We start from the raw sequence: 7,020 nt of genomic DNA on the forward strand, positions 1-7,020 counted from the left end.
GATAAGGATCTTTCATTGTGAATCCTTCGAGATCAGTATTCGAAAGATATAAATCTTTCGAACATTGAATCTTTCGTGATAATCAGTCGAAAGATAAGGATCTTTCATTGAGAATCTTTCGAAGACTATTGCTCGAAACTCAACAGTAATCTTTCGATCACTGTTGATCCTTCGAACAAGTCTTGATCTTTCGATCAGATTGTATCTTTCAATTGTTGTCTGTTTGTTGTTAACAGTTTGTGGTGTGTAGGTTACTTGTTAATTTTTGATCAAAATGAGTTGCACAAGTCCTTGGGATTGGAGTACGGATCCACAACCAGATCTGAAACAGATGTCGATGGCTGAATATATGACGAGAGCCATTCCTAAACAACAACAATCAATAAGTTCATGTCAATGGGCTTTGGTATCCAATCAAAGTCAAAGTCTTCAGAACCTTCTGATTAGTGAGAGTGAAGCAGGCAGTAGCAATCGTCCACCAAAGCTGAACCACATGAACGATTTTCCGTCATGGAAAGGCCGCTTTCACACATATGTTCAAGGACAAAGCACCGACCTTTGGATGTGTTTTGTCAATGCATTCAATGAAAGTCTTGAAAGTAGAGCATCCTCTTCAGAAGGTTACGCCAACATGCTTGAAAATGACAAGAAGGCTTATGAATTGGAGAAAAAGGCCTATGCCACACTTACTCAAGCACTCAACAAAGACATCTACCATCAGTTTTCGTATTGCAAGACCACGAAAGCATTGTGGGATGCCTTAGTTGCTAGAGGAGAAGGCAATGCAGCTGCTCGAAAATCTCGGCATGATTTGTTGAAGAAAGAGTTTGAATCCTTTCAGTTTTTGGAAAACGAGACTCTGAATGATATGACCACACGTTTCTATCATTTGATTAGTGAAATGTGTGCTTATGGGGTGGCAGCTACTCAACAAGACATGGTGAATAGGTTTGCTGACTCCCTACCCCCAAAATGGAGTTCGTTTATTGAGTTGTTGAAGCATACTAAAGCTCTAGATGAAATCAACATCTACGAGTTCATTCAGAAGCTGGAACATAAAAATGATGAAGAAATTAGGAAAGCAAGGCGTGCTCCAGCTCCTCAGAATACAGAAATGTATTTGCCTGGTTTTGGTCCTTCAGCTAGTTCTAGTTCTGTTCAGCAACCGAAGCTTCAAACTGCTTTTGTGTCCAATACGAGTTCCTTTCCATTTCCTCAATCAACAGCTGCTCCACCACAACCTCAATTCGATCCGAGGTCTTACATTCCTGTTCCAACACAGCCACAACCACAACCTCAACAACAACAACAGCAAGCTCACTATACAAGCAATCCTCAACCTCAGCCTCAAAGTCATCACACAATCCGAGTCGACAACTCAAATCTTTCACACCTTAGCATTGAAGTTGCTAAGGAACATATGGAAATTATCAACACCATGGTCAGTGCTTACTGTGGTTTGGTAGCTGGTCAGCTTGGAAACATCAACATGACCAATGAAGATTATGATCAGATCGACAAGGAAGAAATGGAGTTGATGGATATTAAATGGGCTTTTGCTAGTGCGGTTAGAAGGGCAAAAGATTTCATGGCGAGAACTGGAAGAACTTCGTTGGAAGGAAAGAAAAACACGAAGTATGGGTTTGATATTAATGCCGTCACGTGCTTTAATTGTGGCGAGAAAGGGCACTTTAAACGTGAGTGCACTCGACCAACGAAACACGGCAATCACAACCCGTTCAGAAACCAGACTAATGCGAATGCCCAACAAGAAAACCGTGAACGGAGGATGGTGGCAGTGAATAACAATCAGGGACAGCCTGGAGCTACCAATCACAATCGGGCTTTGGCTGTTCAAGCTGATGAAGGATGTGACTGGTCAGTGCAGTTTGGTGAAGGTGATCAAGGAAGTGGAACTGCATTGTATGCTAAAGTCGTCGAGCAGGTTCATAAAGAAGAATCTTCTGGGAGCGATGACAGTTCTGGTTATTCGGGCAGTTCGGATGAAGAAGGCTCTGTTTCTGGGGATAATCACTCAGAGCCTGATGTGAATGAAGAAGGAGATGATGATATACAGGAGCTACTGAATGAAGCTGATGAGCTTAAATGTCAGAAATCAATTCTGATTAGGAAGGCTGCTGATACATCAATGGAAATGGAAAAGCTATTCTCTGAAGATGGAGCTTTTTCTTTTCAAACTGCCTTTATGGCAAATGGTTCAGCCTCTACTAGTCAGGTAACTTCTGAACCTCCTGCTCCTAGTATTTGTAAATCATGTGCAGATATGAAGCTTGAATCAGAAAAGCTTCATAGTCATAATCAGAATTTGGTTATTGACCTGTCAAAATGCCAAGAGGCAAACATGGCTTTAACCCGGAATGAAAAAGAATTTAAATCTGTAATAGAAACATTAAAGAAAAATGTGTCCGAGGTTAACAAAGTAGTTTACCACAAACAAGTAAGTATAAATGAGTACATTAACCTTGTGGAAGAAACTAAGAAGCAATTAGCCATTGCCCAATGCAAGCATGATGCGATCAAACAGAAATTGGATAGTTATTCTAACTCCCGATTTGTGCTTGATCACATCATAGACGTTCAACAACTGAAAGGTAACGTGAAAGGTGTAGGGTATAAGGCGTGTCCACCCCCTTTGATGGACAACTATACCAAGATGCCTGATGAAGAGGAAATGCCCCGGTATGAACCCAGTGTGCCTTTGAACTTTGAGGAATTTTCTACTGGCCTAGGGTTCAAACCGGAGAATTCTGAAAATACATCCACAGAGCAACAGGAAGCTTCAACATCCATGAAACAAAGTCCTCCAATCATCGAGGACTGTGAGTCATCGGATGATGAATCAGAAGTGGATGTGAGTGAACAGGATAACTCACTTAACAAGATGAAAGGAGTTGTCATTCCCATTGAGAATCACATCCTTTGTGATCCTGATACTCCTGAGGCTTCATCTGTTGAGAAGCAAGTGATTGATCCTGTCGAGGTTGATAAGACAAGTGTGTCTACTGTTAAAAGCAGTAATGTGTTGTACACTTTGGTTGGAGATAATAAAATCTACTCAGATCATGTTTTTCCAATTAAAAATGTAAATAAATCTTTGATTGACAAAGTCTTTGAAGACAATACAAACAAATTTTTGGGAAAAACACTTCCGGGAATTGTGGTAACACAATGTGATCCAATTCCTAAGGCTGAGATTAGGAAACAATTTGGTAATCAAAAATCTCCAACCACTCGACAACCTACTGCTTCTAAGGGTAAACAACCACAACGAGCTCCAAAGCCAAAGGCTAAAGTTGAAACAAAAGGAGCTCGTTACATGAAGAAAGGAAAAGATGTTAAGTTTGTAGCATCAAAAGGTACAGATAAAATTGAGACTTTTGAAAACAAATCAAACACTGATTTTGTACAACAAGTCAAGATTTTGAAACGAAACAGTGATAACAATTACACCCAACACACAAACGGGTGTGATGAAAAAGCAAGTACCTCAGGTTCTACAAGCTCAACATCTGGTAGTCGATCAAGTTCTCCTAAGTCTGTTGAAAGGAGAACTTGTTTCAAATGTGGAGAAATTGGGCACATTATCAGAAATTGCCCAAACGCTCCAAAGAAGAAGTTTGTTGAAAAGGCTCCACCTGAAGCAGTTCACCCTCAACGTCGGTCAGTTTCACCTAAACAAGATAAACGAACTGTAAGAGAACAAGAAACTAAGCAACGACGTAAGAACATAAAAACTGTTGAAAAAGCTTTAAAATCTGAAGTTAAAACAGTTCAAAAGGAACCAAGAGTGTCACAACCTGTAAAACCAGAATCTTCAAAAACTGGTAGGCACAGACAAACTTGGTTACCTAAGTCGGGTGACAATTCAGGGGGAGCAGTTGTTCTTGAAAACCATCAAGAGATAGAGCTTACGTATCGTGATGCCAAGGGACGACCCAAGACCACTAAGGCTTGGGTCCCCATTCTCAACTGATGTGTTTATTTGACATGTGCAGGATGTTCTAGGAGGAACTATTAATAGTCATTGGATTGTTGATAGTGGAGCATCCAGGCACATGACTGGCGACTTACGGCTCCTGTATGACGTGAGAAATATTAGAGGAGGGTATGTTGCTTTTGCGGGTGATAAAGGAGGGTACATCACTGGAGAAGGAAGTATCTCCAATGGCATCGTGTGCTTTGATAAGATCAATTATGTGAAGCAAATTGATCACAATCTTCTCAGTGTGTCGCAAATCTGCGATAAAAAGTTCTCAGTGATTTTTGATGATGCTGGCTGTTATGTGCTGAAGCCTGGTTTCAAAATTCCACAAGAATGGGTTCTCTTATCGGCTCCGAGAGTTAATGATCTTTATATTCTCGACATGAGCCAGGCGATTACAACATCTGCACAAGTTACTTGTTTTGTCTCAAAAGCCACAGAAAAGGAGTCTATATCTTGGCACAGAAGAATGGGACACATTCACTTGAGAAAAATGAACCATTTGGTGAAAAATAATCTTGTGAATGGTGTGCCTGTAAGAAGTTTTCATCTACAAGATATCTGTGTCTCTTGCCAAAAGGGGAAGCAAACAAAGAAGTCTCACCCTTTGAAGAAAATCAACACTGTTAGCATGCCTCTCGAACGTCTTCATATGGACCTTTTTGGACCTATGAAGCACAAGACAACGTTTGGTGATGCTTATTGTTTAGTAGTTACTGATGACTACTCTAGATTTTCTTGGGTATCTTTTATGGCACACAAAAGTGAAACTCCTGGCATCCTCAAGGATCTTCTTACAATGTTGGAAAATCTCTATACGTTGAAAGTGAAAAGGATCCGAAGCGACAATGGAACAGAATTCAAGAATCAAGTTATGGATGAGTTTTGTACTTCTAAAGGAATTCTTCATGAGTACAGTTCTCGTTATACTCCACAACAAAATGGTGTCGCTGAGAGGAAGAATCGAACTATTATTGAAACTGCAAGAACAATGTTAGTAGAGTCGGAACTCCCTATTCAATTCTGGGGAGAGGCTGTATCGGCTGCTTGCTACACGTTGAACAGAGTTCTTACAGTTAAGAGACATGGCAAGACTTGCTTCGAACTCCTTCAGAGAAGGAAACCGGATCTTTCTTACCTTGAACCGTTTGGTGCTCCTTGTACTATGATTGAACCGGATGGAAAGTTTGGTGCACGAGCTATCGAGGGTTTCTTCCTCGGATATGCTACTCCGAATTTTCGTGTTTGGAATCTAGCTACTAAAAAGATTGAGCTATGGAGCGAAGTTAGGGTTCAAAGGTACACGAGTCCTGTTAGGGCTCCGGGTGATCCGTGGATGTTCGATTATGATGAACAATTTGGGTATCAATGCTCGTGTACCGGATAATCCTGAAATGAGGATTCACGACACCCATCCCCAGCAGAATATCATAGGAGATGTCCATCGCGGAGTGCAGACGCGTAATCAGCTGAGAAACAACCGGAATGCTGGTTTGTATTCAGCTATAAGAGAATCTGGTCAACAGAATGACTGGTCCTTCGCGTGTTACGTGTCACAAGAAGAACCAAAGTCGTGGAAGGAAACATTGAAAGACAGTGCTTGGGTTGAAGCCATGCAGGAAGAATTACAGCAATTTCACAAGCTGGGTGTTTGGAAGCTTGTTGAAAAGCCTGAGAATTACAAGAAGATTGGCACTCGATGGGTCTTCAAGTGCAAGAAAGACGACCGTGGAGTAGTTATTCGGAACAAAGCTCGTTTAGTCGTTCAAGGTTTTCGTCAGATAGAAGGAATCGACTACAACGAAGTCTATGCACCAGTTGCACGTCTGGAAGCTATTCGGATCTTTCTGGCTTATGCCTCATTCAAAGGATTCAAAGTTTACCAGATGGACGTCAAAAGTGCATTTCTACATGGTGTGGTTGAAGAAGAGGTATATGTCGAACAGCCTCCAGGTTTTGAAGATCCTGTTCATCCCGATCGGGTTTGGTTGCTCAACAAAGCTCTATATGGTCTTCATCAAGCGCCACGAGCTTGGTATGCAACCTTATCTACATATCTGTTGGAGAACGGTTTTCGAAGAGGTCTTATCGATTGTACTCTCTTCATCAAAGAACAAGATGGAGATCTTCTTCTGGTACAGGTATATGTTGATGATATTATTTTTGGTTCTACTAATGATGTTTTGTGCAGGAATTTCGAGCGCATCATGCAGGATAAGTTCGAGATGAGTGCTATGGGGGAAATGAATTTCTTTTTGGGTCTACAAGTGCAACAAACGGAGTCTGGGATATTCATCCATCAGACTAAATATGTTGGAGACATCTTGAGCCGGTTCCAGATGTCCGATGCAACGCCCATTGGTACCCCATTGCCAACTAATCATGGAATTACTCCTGACTTGAAGGGTGAACCTGTTAGCCCTTCATACTATCGTGCGATGATCGGATCCCTTATGTACCTCACAGCATCAAGGCCAGATATAATGTACCCAACATGCCTGCTTGCCAGATATCAAGTCAACCCGAAGGCCTCACATCTTGCAGCTGTCAAAAGGATTTTTCGTTATTTGAAGGCTTATCCAGACACCGGTCTGTGGTATCCTAGGGATAATAACTTTGACTTGGTCGCATTCAGTGATTCTGATTTTGGCGGATGTAAAATCGACGGCAAATCCACAACGGCTGGATGTCAGTTTTTAGGAAATCGCCTAGTCACCTGGCAGTGCAAGAAGCAGACGTGTGTCGCTACATCAACATGCGAAGCTGAATACATTGCTGCCTCAAGTTGTTGTTCACAAGTTCTTTGGATCCAACAACAATTGCGGGACTACGGTTTTGAATTCCTAACTACTCCTATTTACGTTGATAATTCTGCTGCTTTAGATATCACTAGAAATCCTGTGCAGCATTCAAAGACCAAACACATCGAAATCAAATATCACTTCATACGTGATTGCTTTGAGAAAAGGCTAATCGATGTTGTTAAGGTCCACACCGATGACCAACGTGCCGACTTA

Source organism: Helianthus annuus, chromosome 15 (assembly GCF_002127325.2).
Source record: "Helianthus annuus cultivar XRQ/B chromosome 15, HanXRQr2.0-SUNRISE, whole genome shotgun sequence".
Taxonomy (NCBI): Eukaryota; Viridiplantae; Streptophyta; class Magnoliopsida; order Asterales; family Asteraceae; genus Helianthus; species Helianthus annuus.